Genomic DNA, 14,185 nt, shown 5'->3' with positions numbered 1-14,185 from the left:
AGTAAGTTTTCTCTCTATGGAGGCAGTAACGACAGCAGCCCAGACAGTTTCTTAAGGCTTTTCCTGCTCTTCTGTGCCCTCTATTTGATCATCTGCCAAGGCCTATGAATAGTGCCAAATCAAACAGCACAGCATCTCTGTAAGTCTGCTCTTGGAAGCTAAGGAATTCAGCAGTTGGAGCGCAATGCCAGATATAAAAGAAGCAATTATAGTGGACTGCCAGGAGTTTAGGTTGAGTAACTTCAATATTTGTATAACAGATAATTTGAGGCTGCTTTTACTAACTGAACTTTTGGTTTCTGTGTGCTTTTTTTCCACCGGAATCTTAATTGATGCAAACATAATCTTACCCAGATGCAAGAGAAATGTGTTTTCTTCTCCCTTTTTTTTTTTTTTTAGGTTGTGAAGTTCTGTAAAAACTTTGAAGCCTTTTTCTACTAGCACTGGCAACTGAAGTTCATCTGTGAAACAGAACCATTGCAGAGAAGGAACTGCTGCAATTTTGGAATACAGGGGACCACCTTCATCTTTGCAGGTATCTCCATTTTGTCATGCCTTTGCACAATCCTTCCCTGAATTTATGTTCTCCATGATTAGTAACAGTGAAGAAATATTTGATGTGATATTTCAAAGTTTATGCGATGAAAAGAAAAAATTATACAATGAAATGAAAAGATTTACACAGTGACAAGAGTTAGTGGAGTAGTTACATTGTTTAGGGTGAAAAAGAACTTAGATTTCGTACACTGAACTGCACTGTGCACACATGCCAGTCCTGACTAAAGTAAAATTCATCTTACTGTGATTGACCATCCAAAAACTGTTAACCATTTTTAATCTTCAGGAGCATGAAGGGGAGCTTTGCTTAAAATCAAGCTGTTGTTACATGCGCTAGCAAATAGTCATCCTGCTCTGGAGTCTAGAGAGCCAGAGTCCACTGATACCGATTTAACACAAACAGCATGCTTAAATTCCACACGAAGGGACAGGGAAAATCTAATTAAATCTGGAAGTTGATTGCTAATCTTTGCCAAGTTGTAAAGAAATGGGAAAATTCCGTCTGGATTTTACTGCCTTTCCCTGTAAGGATTCTTTTTGATTTTATGTGTAATTGCAAAATGCGTGTAAGATGAAATTTTAAAATATGGTTAAATAAAGGATTTCGTTTCAGAAAAGGAATTATTAAGCTGTCATTGGCTGTATACAGAGTTGGATACAACACCATATTTGTAAAAACAACAGAAGCTTAGTTTTAGGATGGAGTGCAATAAAGTGTTATTTTAGGAAGGGAACGATACTCAAAAATTGCAATTGAGTGACAGAAAACAAAACACGATGTGTGTGGCACTAAGTGAAGGTGGTGGAAACCAATGTCTGTCAGTAAAAAAGATGAGCCATTCATCTGCAAGAGGACAAGATTAGAGCTGTGCAAGTAAAGCAGTTGTGTAAATGCAAACAGTAATGTAATGATAGCAGAAGGTCGTGCTGATCATTCTGTCAGATATCTTCCATTTCTGATTACGTGCCGTGTGATATCAGCTGTTTTGCTGCAAACTTGCAGCGTTTTAAATGGTGGGAAAGAGGTTGTTTCATTGCGTGTGCAAGCGGTGCCGTCTCTCCACAATTCAGAAAGGGAGTCAAAAAGTTCCTCGGAGGCCAGTTAGTGTGCTTTAACTGCTTTACCTCCCAAGGGCTGTGGATTTATTTAGCTTCATCTGGCACAAGTTACAGATGGGTTTTCAAGAATCTCTTCTCCTAGCCATAAAGATGAATAGAAGCCAAACTTTCTGATGTATCTTTGATATGTAATATGTTCTGGATTGCACAGGAGGATGACTAATTTTTATTCTAATGTCCTTGGGTTTTTAAGCTTATCTCTTCAATACTTGGTGACGATGTCATGTGCATTTGATCTGTAATCACAGTGAAGCCACAAATAGTGATCCATCACCACCACAAGCAGTAAGTGGGAGCCCCGTCCCTGGAGACATTCCAGGTCAGGCTGGACGGGGCTCTGAGCACCTGGTTGAGCTGTAGGTCTCCTTGTTCATTGCAGCAGACCTGGGCTAGATGACCTTTAAAGGTCTCTTCCAACTCAAATGAGTCTGTGATTCTTATTTTCTCATAGAGAAGCACTAGCTTATTACTACTCCCATAACCCAGACCTTCCTCACCGAGCCTATTACATTCACAACGCTGTTTTAAGGGGGTAAAATAATTTCTTTGTATAGCTTTAATGAGATAAACCTGAATTATATACTGGAGCTTTTTGGTAATTTTTATTGCTTCCACCATTTGTACCTTGGAATACTTGGACCATTTGATAAAGGGGAAAATGGTTGAAGCCTTCCACTTTCACATGAAATTTATTGAAGTGACTTTTGATGAGCTTTAACAAATACTGAAACAAATGAATTTGTTTTTGCCGTACGTAGATTTTTCCCCTTGTTGTTTCTCCACGCAGGCTCAAGCATTCAGTGCTTTAGATCAATAAAAAAACTTGTTTGGACTAGCTGGGATGATTTTGCAGTGATGTGGGTGCCTGGCTGTGTGCACAGGTTGCTTGCACTGGAAATGCTGAAGAGAAATTATATCCCTTCCATCTGTTAGTTGAAACTAGAGATACCTTCAGTATGTAAAAAATTACTCCTTTTTCCTCCAGGGACTTAGTCCTTAATGGTAGTTACTATAGCTCTGTTAGTCAAATTAATTTTCCTATTATTTCCAATTTTTCCTTCAGAAATACTTTGTGAATTTCATCACTCGTGGCTTCGTTGCTACCTAAGCAGACATTTTCTATGGTAACTCCTCTCCCCTCCTCTTCATCCCCAGCAAAGGGTGCAAGCAGAAATGACGGTGATCAACCGACCAGACGTAGGTTTGAGCATATTTAGACATGAGGCTGACTCATATCCATTCAGAATGGAACGGGCTGTGTCACTCCTGTAAGCACTCAACTGATTACACGCGCTGTGTGTGAGTTACTTAGCACCCTTTCAGAGGGCAGTCTCTTTCAGAGCCAGTAGCTTGAAGGCTGGAGGAGGAGTGCATTGTGCAGTACAAAAGGCTCCACTATAGGTTTGCGTGCCTGGCTGTGGAGCTGTGCCCAAGACAGGTGGAGAAAAGGAGGAATAAATGTGGTTAGCTTCTGAGATCACTTAAGTTCACAGCACATATTTAGTGCTTAAGATGCAGCTACTTGACTTAGGGTAAAACAGAGAAAATGAATTTTAACATTTCATCTTCTAAGGCCTTTTGAAAAGTAGAGGAATAAATAGTGTTGTAAGGAATCTTTATGCTTTTGTGTGCAAATGTATGCTGGGAAATTTTTTTAAGGAGAGGGGTTTTTTTCTTGGTTTTATTATTATTATTATTATTATTATTTTCCATTTAGTGATTTTATGGTTTAGGGAAACAAGTTTGCAGCTTTGTGTTTTCCTAGGAATTCAAATTCACACGCACACATGTGGATGTGCTGCCCATTGGGTGGCATTTCCTTGTGCCTTTTTCCTAGAAAAGAATTCCTTAGAGAGACACGCAGAAGGAAAACGATTCTGCTTTTCTTTGGAAAGCAACCTCTTGTAACGTGTAAACCTATGTTACCACTTCCTTGAAAAGCTTTCTTTTACCTAAAATAAACTTTCTGAAATACCTCTCACCATTTGGGCAGCTTTCAACACATGGTAGGACAGAATTCTTTTCTCCCTTCCAATAACGCTTTGCTCTGTGCTGCAGCTTGAACTTTATTTTCACATGTCGTGGGAGCGTCTTAAATTCCTTGCCTCTTTATCTTGCTCTCCAAATCCTTGAATCAAAATGAAGGTAAAAGGGTGCCCACATATACGCATCTTACAAATTCATGCATATGATAGTTATTTTATAATGACAGTAGGCTGCAAGGGGAGCTTTGAAATCAATTCTGTGACAGACAGTAGTGGCACGTGCTACATGCATGCAGTTTGCAATAAACTGGTGCAGGGGCAGACCTGTGGTATTTTATGATATAAAATAATCTTTACAGAATGGATTTTAAAAAAGTTTCATTTAGTTGCAAATGAGGCAGGAACTCTTCTAGAGGAAAAAGAAAATAAAAGAGGTAGGTCTTTCTTACGGCAAGCTGTTCTAACTAGGCAGCTGCTGAGAAATGAAGGGCTGAACAAACCAGGCACGGCTGGTATGTGTGCTGTGGCACGGGTGGTTGGTCTGCTTGTCTGCCTTCTGCATGTTGAAAAACCTGTCGGCTTTGAAGGGATTGGTGATAAATAGTAATGGATTTTAAACTTTGTCTAGTTAGGTTTTTTGTAGTTGATGCCTTACTGAATGCAGTTGGTGTGCGTTTGCCAAAACCTGAAATGCAGTCAGAGCAATGCTTGTGAATTTGGTGTGCTTCTTGTGAGTAGCCCAAAATAAGCCTGCAAAATGGAAATGCTGTTAGAGCTTTCTCTGATGGATTACTGATGTGAAATTTAAATTTATATTAACCTGTATTATGTTCAAAGAGGGAAAAACACCCAACAAATGTAGGCCTGATCCTTACAGTCTCGGTTGAATTAAAGGCCATATGATTGGGTTTTGATGCAGTAACAGTTAATGTTGCAGATTCTCGCATGCACCTTGAGCAATTATATGGTTTAAAGTTTATGCAGCAAATTATTAGGTTTGGCAATGACTCTGTCGTCAAGATTAGTTTTACACCAAATTGCTTTCAGATACCAAATGACAGGTTTTGTAATGAAAGGTTGCAATTATTTCTAATTTCTTCAGAGGTAGTCACAAATCACTGATGCTGATTCTGCCATTTGTGCGTGGCTTTCTAAAATAATATCCTGGTGCCTGCCATAGAACTCTTTTATTCTGTTCACAAAGTTGAATAAATCATGTAAAGTAACAAGGGTGCAAGAGGAGTTTTCAGATAGAATTGCTGCTGAATGGACAGAGTGGATGTTCTGCTCTTCGTCAGTATATTTGTTTCATATTTTTTATTTTCCATTCCTTGCAACGTGTGTTGCTTTTCCTCCTTCCGAATGGTTACAGTGAATTTCAAGCAGGGTAATTAACCATGAGACAGCGTTGCATGGATGTGATTATTCTGCTCCTCGTTCTGCAGGTAGCATGCTCAGCTCTGGCTCGCAGATCTTTGCATTCTGCACTACTCAGAACAGCATAAACACTTTCAGTCTTCCCAAGGCTCTGAAATTATTCAGCCCACAGAGACTTATCGCGTTGCCAAGCTCATATAATCTCCTTACCGTGGTCAGTTTCACACAAGTAAGATGATGACTTATCCTTATGCTGGCCTGGCCAATATTAACGTGTTCTGTCCAAATAAAACAGCTTCTAATTGACTAAGCTGTGTGTGAGCTGTTGGCCACATGGGTACTACTGCAATCGCAAGTACGTAACGGCACTGTAACACCATGAGTGTGAAAAGCACCCTGGCAAAGAAATGGGTCTCTTTTCTGCCATGTTTCTACACCTTGCTGCAGCAGCACTAATGCAACTTCCTCCTTCATGCTTTTGGCTCTGGTGCAGGTGTAACTACACTGTACCAGTGATGTGCAAGCTTGTATTGCCTCTTCTCTTGGGAAGGGAAGTGGATTATAAAACCCAAAGGTATACATCCTGTCATTTCCCTAGGATGCAGTTTTTTCTCAAAGTTTTGGGATTCTAAAAGGGGAATAGATCATCTGAGGTACTCAATTGCTTTGCATATGTGACCTTATCTTATAAGCAAGACATCTCTTCTTTACCAGAGAAATTTAGTACCTGCAGTAGGATGCTGACACTGTGGAATAACAATGTCAGAAAACCAGTCAGTGCCCTAAAAATGTCAGTGGTAGGCCGTGACCATCAGACTAAAGCAAAACTCTTCTGAGATATAACATTTCTGTGTGCTAATTATGGTACAGTAAGCAATCTTCTGGCCATCTAGTGCAATGCAGCCAATTTTAGGGATGCATTACAGGACCTAACTCTACCTGATGGCAAGATAATCTCTTACACTCCCTGGGAAGGGGTGGTAGCAAAGCTGTCTCACAGAATATTCTGGGGAGGCAGCAACCTTGTTTCCTCAGCATATTCTATTTGCTACAGACTTGCAATGGCGTTCTCACTCTGTGGCATCTTGATGCTGTACAGCTAACATGAAGCTTGACATTAAATGCAAAATGAGTAGGAAGACTTGAAACGACTTGCAGATGGGACATATCTTAGTGTATAATCTCTCTGACTTATAATTAGCAGGGCTTTGGCTAATGTTTTGGTCCCTTTGGTGTTTTGATTATTTTTTTTTTTTTCCTTTTGCTCAGTTGTTTCTGGCTCCTAATTGCATTTAAATGGCTCTTGTATGACTTCTGTTGACAGTCAAGTTTGAGCATCTTCTTACCTGTGGTGAGAAAGGAATAATCTTACATTCTGATCACTGCCTAACAAGTAAGACTTTAAGCTGATGAAAGCTTTGAGTCCAGAGCTCTATTCCTTTTGTATTACTTAATTTTGTTTTGGGGCAACCACACTCATTTTCAATTCTCCCTGCAGACCTGCTCTCCTAAGCTAGGCTGCAATGAATATGAGCAGTGGGTGAAATGGTTTCTGTACGCCAAAGGCTTTCTAAGCTGTAATCAACAGAGATGGACGTCTATTTATAAAAACATCAGTTAGTATTTAAAAGGAACCTTTGAAATTTGCAGAACTTTTGATTACTCTTAATTCTCTTATTTAATGACATCACTTTCCAAACGTTACCATAATTTTTGTCAGATAACCTTTTTGATATAGACTTGAGTAGATTCACGAAGGTGGCAGAACAGATCAAAGGAGGAAGCTGGCTATGTCTTTTCCCAACCTCTTCTTTTGTGCAGTTTCATACATAAGGATGAACACCTGTCACAGAACATGACTGTGGATGCTGCAGAATTTTCTCTCTTAAGCCTGGGTGGTTTCAAACGTATTATTTTGCTTGAGAAGTTCAATGGCAAGAGGGCTACGTCTCTGTAACGAGATTTCCTTTTAACACCTTTACTCATTTCCAGAAGTTGTAGTCCCAAAAGCAGACTTTTCTTTTTAACCTAGAGATAGTTTCCTGAAAGACATGCAGCCTGCAATTAGCTTTCCTTCTTTACTTCTTTTTTTTTTTCCTAATGTGTCTGTAAGAGTCACAGTGTAACGCACCCCTGACAGTCTGAGTGGTTTGATGGGGTCCTGCAAGGTAAAAGGGTCGTGAAACATCACAGAAAAATGAGACTTCTTCAACAACCCCAGCCCTTAGCCTTTACTGTAACTTTGTTGCTTTTACTTCCTAAGAAGAAACACTGCTTCAAAACGAAGGTCTTCTATCATGTGGTAATAAACCAGGATCGAATGGGGAGCAGACATAAATTTTCTCCTCAGTTCTGCTCCTTTAAAGTCTGCACTGGGAAGGATAATTAGTACAAAGTCCACAAGGAAAAGGAATTAGTTTTTCCTATATTGTATTCTCTCATCCAATCTCTTCCCAAATCATTTCTATTAGCTACTACTAGGAACTTCTGTACAAGTATTATTTAAAATACCAAGAGAATTTGCAAAGGTGGACTTAAGAACACAATGTGAGGATCCACCAGATGCCAACTAAACGGTACTTGGATCTCAAGCACTGAACCTTGCAGTGGCTCTACTGCTTGAATATATAACCAGGAGGAATGAAATCTGGATCCCAGAGCCACCAGTGGGGATTGGCTGCATTACTCAACGCCCAGGCTCCCAGCTGACCCTCAGCAGCCGGACTGTCACTTGCTTTTCAAGCTCGACAGTGACAGTAAGTTCTTTTTTTATAAAAGAAAATTATATAAAGAAAATCTCTGACAACTATGGCAACTTACCTGAGGGTGTTAAGATAGATATTTAGGAACTACTGGTGATCATGTGAAACACTTTTACTCTTTAAATGGAAACTAAGGAGATGCAAAGTGCAGTAATCTATCATTAAAAGAAAATGAAACTTCAGGAGAATTTATGACAAAGCCCATGTCGGTATGCAGCCTCGTTATGAGCATTAATTAGGAAAGGCATAATGGTGGTAATAACAGCAGTCAGCTGTGCAGCAGGGCTGGTGAGAGAACTGTCTAATCTGGTTAGAAAACTAGCAGATGCTTTGAGAACATCTGAAGTGTTGATGGACTGAGGAGTGCTGTGGACCCCGATGCTGAAGATGCACTTAGCAGTGACTGGACACCAGGTGCTGTAGGGATTCTAAAGGCAAGCTGGATGAGCAGTGGTGTCTGAAACACAACTGTTGAAGAACGTGTTTTAGGCAGGAAGGACAGAAATTAAAGTGCTAAGTTATTTTCTATGGTATTAAATTTGTGAAATAATGCAAAGGAATAGAATGGCTTAAACGAGTGGTTTGGAAATAAACCACTCAGTTACCTAATGGGAAAGCATTAGCAGTGAGCTATGTGGGCAAGTTTTGTACAGGTTTGGGTTGGGAGTAAAGAACTTTGCCAAATAGTTTGAGTGAACATTGAGAATTGTGTCACTGTAGAAAAGCTTTAATGTCCCACATAAAAAATGGGTGAAAAACTGAGAAACTGGTGGGAGGATCTAATTGGATCCATCCTAACTGGGTGTGACAGTTACGACTTCACCAAGGTGTTACAGAATGAATAAATGGTAACATTGAGTTGTGTGCTTTTGGTAAGCACAAGGTACGTAGGCAGTCGTTCAAAGAAAACTTCTTACATGCATACACTTCTCAAAGTGCACGTGAGAACGGTCCTAGGTCTTTTGTACTAGCTTTAGCAGAATGCAGGGCTTTAAAACAGAAGTTAAAAGATGGCATTAAAAACAATGAAACAGAAAGCTCTGCGGATTGATATAAAATGGGATAAAAGAGACACAATGAATTTACCAAAGGTAAATTATACCATATCTGCCTCTCATATATTATATTATCCATGTATAGGATTTTTGTTTAAACTGACTTCAGTAAACCATTTCCTATGGATCCTGTGGGAAAAATGATGAAGGCTGTGGTAGAGAGAAAGAAGAGGAAAATGTGTCAGGTGGTTGAAGAATTCTGTAAAAACGTGCTCTACCAGGAGAAAAATTAGACTGGGAGGAGCTTGGATTCCAAGCTTGGCCAGCCTTGGAATCACTGTTATGTAATAAGAGCAATAAAAAGCAGGTACAATATAATTAAATTGTCGCAAAGCTCAGAATTATGAAGTCGTTGTTCTTAACATAAATGAACTTCATAAAGGAAGAATTTTGTGACTGAGGATAATGGAAGGTGGCATTGAATGCTACAGAGGATGATGATGTACTTTCAAAAACTAGTAAGAATTTCTTGTACAAATCCAGCCTAATCAATTGGAAATGACAGCACGGAGAACTCGAATATATTAGCATGTTACAGGATTAGGGTGAGTTACGCTCTGACGTGGGTTGAAAAAAGCAATGGTTACATGCACCTGGAGAAGTATTCCCAGAAGGGAGAGCAAACTGCTAAGGTCACGAATGTGACAATGCTACGTGTCATTTAAATTACTGCATGCTGTTCTTGTCTCTGTGTCAGTATATAGTTCCAGCTGGAAGTGGTGTAAGAAAAGGCTCCAAGGATTAGCGATGGGATGGAGTACCTCTCTGCAGAGAGCAGAATGAAATAGCTTCATTTGTTTAGCCTAGCAAAGTGAAGCAGAAAAGTAGCTTGCTTGCTCTTCGCAAGTGTGTTAAAGAAGGAAACAACAGACAAAATATCTACTTCATAGAAAGGAAAATATTGGCACGAGAACAGTTCACCTTCATGTGCATACACTTGGGCTGGAAATCAGATGATTGCTCAAGGATCGGACGAAGGAGATGCCAGAAGTTCTGCCTGGTAGTTAAAGTGGGAGAAAAATGCCAAGGTACTTCTAAGATGAAGTACGATTAATTTATAAACCAGATTCTATGATGAAGTGATTATGAGAGCAGGCAATTAATTTTGATTTAGAAGGTTCCTTCCTCTCCTGAGTTTGAGATTCATTATGTGATCTTCCCACATGGTGAGCAGGACAGCATGGCACTGAGGAAGCACCAACAATGTTGTTTTTGCCTGTCGTAAAAGCAGGGGTTTATCAGCTGAGATTGTTAAGGCTGTTCTCTTGACGTCTCACTTGCTAGATTGACATTTTTATACCTGCCTTCTATCTCTTAGCAGTCTTGCTATATCAACAGAGGTCAGAAGATATCTGGCCAGTTCTAGCCTTTGTACAGCACCGAGGGACAAGTGAAAATCCACGTTTCCTTCTCTAAGAGTAGGCCTGAGTTCCCTGCGTCTGTTCAGGTTATGGAGATGCCTGCTAGACACCCCCTAATGGAGTGGACATCTGAGTTGGAGGGTAATGGCTGAAGGGCCCTTGGGCTTTCCTGGTCAGTGAGTGGTGGGGCATCCTTTGTGGGAAACACAGCGAGGTGATTCTGTAACTCCTGAGTCATGCTGCGACTTGGGCTGGTTTTCTCATCACGCCTAGCATTAAAAGGCAGTTGCCAGTTCCTTTTTGCAGTTTCCTTCTAGTGAGCTTCCTGTTTCTGTGCTATCACTGGCTGATAGTGAGCTGGTGAATAATTCATTCACTTTGTTGTTCGCATTAACAACTGGTGGCTGCATTCCTGTTCTGAAGTATATGTGTTTTAACAGTGAAAGAAATTCCATTTATGAGTTAATATATCTTACACAAGCAGCAACTGATTTTTTACATAGCATTTAGTAAACTAAGAGTGTATATGATGTTGGTAGAATATTAACACAGCTCCAAGAAAAAAAATACACAGAAACAAGGTGTATGGTTTCTTAAAACAGAGATAGAATGATAATAGTAATAAGAATTGGACGTCTAACGGGATTTGTGAGTGAGGTTGGGTTGGAGCTAGATATTGCCTTCAACAAGCCATGCAGCTGCATTGTTTACCAACATATCTTTGTGAGAAATCTTTAAAATAAGGAATCTATCTTCCAGAAAGTCTTTTCATGTTTCTTTCTATGAAATTGTCATGAAGCTTTGACTCTAGGTAAGGGAATTATAATGAAATAAAGGAAACATTGTTTAGTTGTCAAAACGAATTTGAAGTGTGACATGTGTGGGAAGAAAGAAACCACAGAAAATTGGATATTGGCTCCTTGAAATTTACGTATGTAATGTGATGACTGTGGATGTCTAAAGAATCTCACTCTTCATGGTTGGTAGAATCAGCTATTCTATTGACCTTTTCTGATTTTATGTTTTAAAGAATATTGCTATTAAGGAAACAAATACCACAGGAAAGCTGAAGAAGTATTTACTTGTAATCAACTTAAAACTCAGTTTTCCTGTTTTTTCCAGCTTTATAATCATGCTTGCTGAAAGCTCCCTGTAATGAAGAGGTAGATTTTAAATGAATGTAGTAGAATGTCCATGAAGCAAAACACTTCTTGCATCTGAAACAGACTTTTGGGTTTACTACGATGATCAAGATTCAATTTTATACAGATATGAACTATTCACGTGCCATGCGCTGGAATCAAAAAACAACTGCTGTGGTGTAAAGAATGACTAATGTACTTCTTCCAGTCACTGCTCAGTGGCCTTCAGAAGGTTAAAGCACGCAGTGGTCAGGTATGAAGGCATACACAGAAATACATCCTCTCTTTCTCCCTCTCTTCCCACCTAGATAGATCTATGTATGATATATATGAGAGTCAAATGATGAATGAGCGTGTTTTATAATTCGGATACAAATCTAAGGCATTGTGCTGATCTTCTAATGGCCAAGCATTTGCATAATCACGATCATATCGACTTCAAAAGAAATGTATAAAATCCCAAAGTCAGCTTTGACAGCTATAGCGAAGGGAGCTATCTTAGTCATTTGTTTTGGATGTGCCTTTATTACTAGAGTATGCAATAATGATGGCACAAATGAGCTTCTGTAAGAAAACTTGTTCTCCAAATGACATTGTACAATTCGGTATAGACCATCAGTCATTTTCTGAGCTTCTCTCCAATGCTCTAAAGCTTCTATAAAGTGGCCCAGAAAAACGCATATATTTTTATGTTGGTACAGCTGGGAATGTACAGTGAGGTGATGAGGGTATGTTATCACTGCTCCCTGACAGAGGATACTGTAAAGCAGGAGATGTTATCTGATGCTTGCTCTTTTGACATTAATGCTAAAAAGTGATGTTTGCAATCTAAGGATGGCACCGCTTTCCTTCACAGACGCTAGTCTGAGTAAAATCTCGCTTTTCACTGGAGAAATGAATGTTGAAACTGTGGTTTATGCAGACGGGATCAGCAAACTGGAGCTCATTGAAATGAGAATTTTACTGAAACCGTAACATTGAATGAATGCAGAGTATTTTGAGACTGGAAACAAACCCAGGACAGTGCGGAGAAGGAAGCCCATGCCCAGCATAGGGAACCTGCAGTGGCTGCGGGCTGCGCTTCCCAGCTTGTGCCCTGCTGCTGCAGTGTGCCACATTAGAACAAAACACAGAGGATATTGAGTAAATAATATTCTGGACTTTGTGATTTTAGTTGTAAATAACCCTTTGCTTGTATCAGCTCGTATCAGTGAGGTGCCTACTGTAAAGATGCCTTTTTTAACATGTGAGGCCCTTCTGATGCTCCTGTTGGCATCGTTACACAGCGTTAGGAGTCACATGTCTATTTCCTTCTGGCATCCGTAGGATTTAGCAGGCCTCTCGTTTTTGGGGTTGTTTTGTTTTGTCTCTGGAAAAACATCAATAATTTGGTATGTTCCTATTGTCTAAAGCTGTTGTGTCCTGCTGAAAGGCGTTTGAAGCAGGCACTGTTCTGGAACAGCACGTCTCTGATGTACTCAGTCTGCCTATAAAGCCTAAGTAAATCTTATCTATTAAATTAATGAGAATGTGAGGAGCAAGAAATATTTTTGATCAGCGGTAACCAAACTCCGAGACCAGGGAGGAAAAAAGATGTGCAAAAAGCTCCAACATACAGACGGGCATTGTTTGCAAAACGCCTGCTGCTTCCTTTATGTCTCGCTGATCCGTGCCAGAAGCCCTCTTGAATTTCTACAAGAATAGAGCTTCAGATCATCTGCATTCAGTGCCAGAGTCACGGCCCTGGAACCGATAATTGCCTCTGACAGGATTTAATTACCTTCTCCCGGACCTCTCCCGTCTGACGGCAGACCACCCCCTGCTCCGCGCCGCTCGCACAGCGCTCACGCTGCGCAGCCAATGGGCGCCCGGCCCCGCGCGGTGACCTTGCCGAGCCGCAGCCCATTGGCGGCCCCGGCCCCTCCGCGCCAGGCGGCCGCCCGGTGCCCCGGCCCGCTTCGGGTGGGCGGCGCTGCTCGGCCCGCGGTGCGCGGCCGCCCGCTGTCCGGCGGCGTGCCACGAGCGTCCTCCGGGATCGGCGGTGCTTGGCGGGTCGGGGAGATTTCTCGGAGACCGGCGTGCCGACCCTCCGCCTTGGCTGGCTCCGCCGAGCGATCTGGCGGCAGAGCGGGCTCCGTAGCTGGGGAGATACTGCAAGGCAAAGGCGCAGGCGTGGCTTTATCTTGATTCCAAACTTCTCCGAGGGGCGTACAGGGGAGAGTGCGGGCCGCTGGTACGGCCCGAGGCGTCTGGTGGCCTCTGAGCTGCGGCTCGGGAGCTCTTCCATCTTCTGAAGCGGAGAACCTAGAGGTCAAATGCACGCTGAGCTGCAGAGCAGGTCCCTCCGGAAACAGGGAGGAAAAAGCACTCAGTTGACCTCTAAAGTAGAAGTAGAATGGACAAAACCACCCCATTTTTGATTGTCTCAGCTGCAGAACGAAGCTCGTGTGCTGGGGGGCGAGTGGGCTCAAGGGCAAGGAGCATTTGGTTTTGTCGGTGCCAGCCAAGACACGTGGGGCGGAGCAGCGCCTGGAGGAGGCAGGATGGATGGTCGCTTCGGGAGCGACCTGCTGCTGAGTGTCAGACTGCCACCGGCTTTTTTCACCTCCCTTAGACGTTCATCTAGAGCCCTAAAGGTTCTGTGCTAATGGGCATTAGGATTGGACGTGGGATGAGGAGAAAACTTAGAAATTATTCTCGCTGATTTCTGTTCAAGTAAAACTAGACGCCTCATTTATGTATTAAAAAATAGAAGTAAAGTAAGACCTGGTAGTTGCCCGTGAAAGAGGCAATTGAGGAGCCAGACTGACTGGTGTTGTATTTTGA

At 41.4% G+C, this 14,185-nt stretch overlaps 1 protein-coding gene across 1 annotated transcript in view; it reads left to right on the top strand.

Moving 5' to 3' along the window:
* Positions 1-399: 399 nt before the first annotated feature.
* MPPED2 (metallophosphoesterase domain containing 2) overlaps positions 400-14,185 on the top strand; it is a 122,466-nt gene continuing 108,680 nt past the window's right edge. The window contains exon 1 of the mRNA XM_042882764.1: positions 400-535. The gene's annotated coding sequence lies outside the window, so the exon portion shown is untranslated. The remainder of the gene's footprint in view (positions 536-14,185) is intronic.

The sequence above is a fragment of the Lagopus leucura genome, unplaced genomic scaffold (assembly GCF_019238085.1).
Source record: "Lagopus leucura isolate 7727_CA_CO unplaced genomic scaffold, USGS_WTPT01 Super-Scaffold_100035, whole genome shotgun sequence".
Taxonomy (NCBI): Eukaryota; Metazoa; Chordata; class Aves; order Galliformes; family Phasianidae; genus Lagopus; species Lagopus leucura.
Note: the sequence above shows the minus strand (reverse complement) of the source record. Positions and strands in the feature narration are given on the sequence as shown.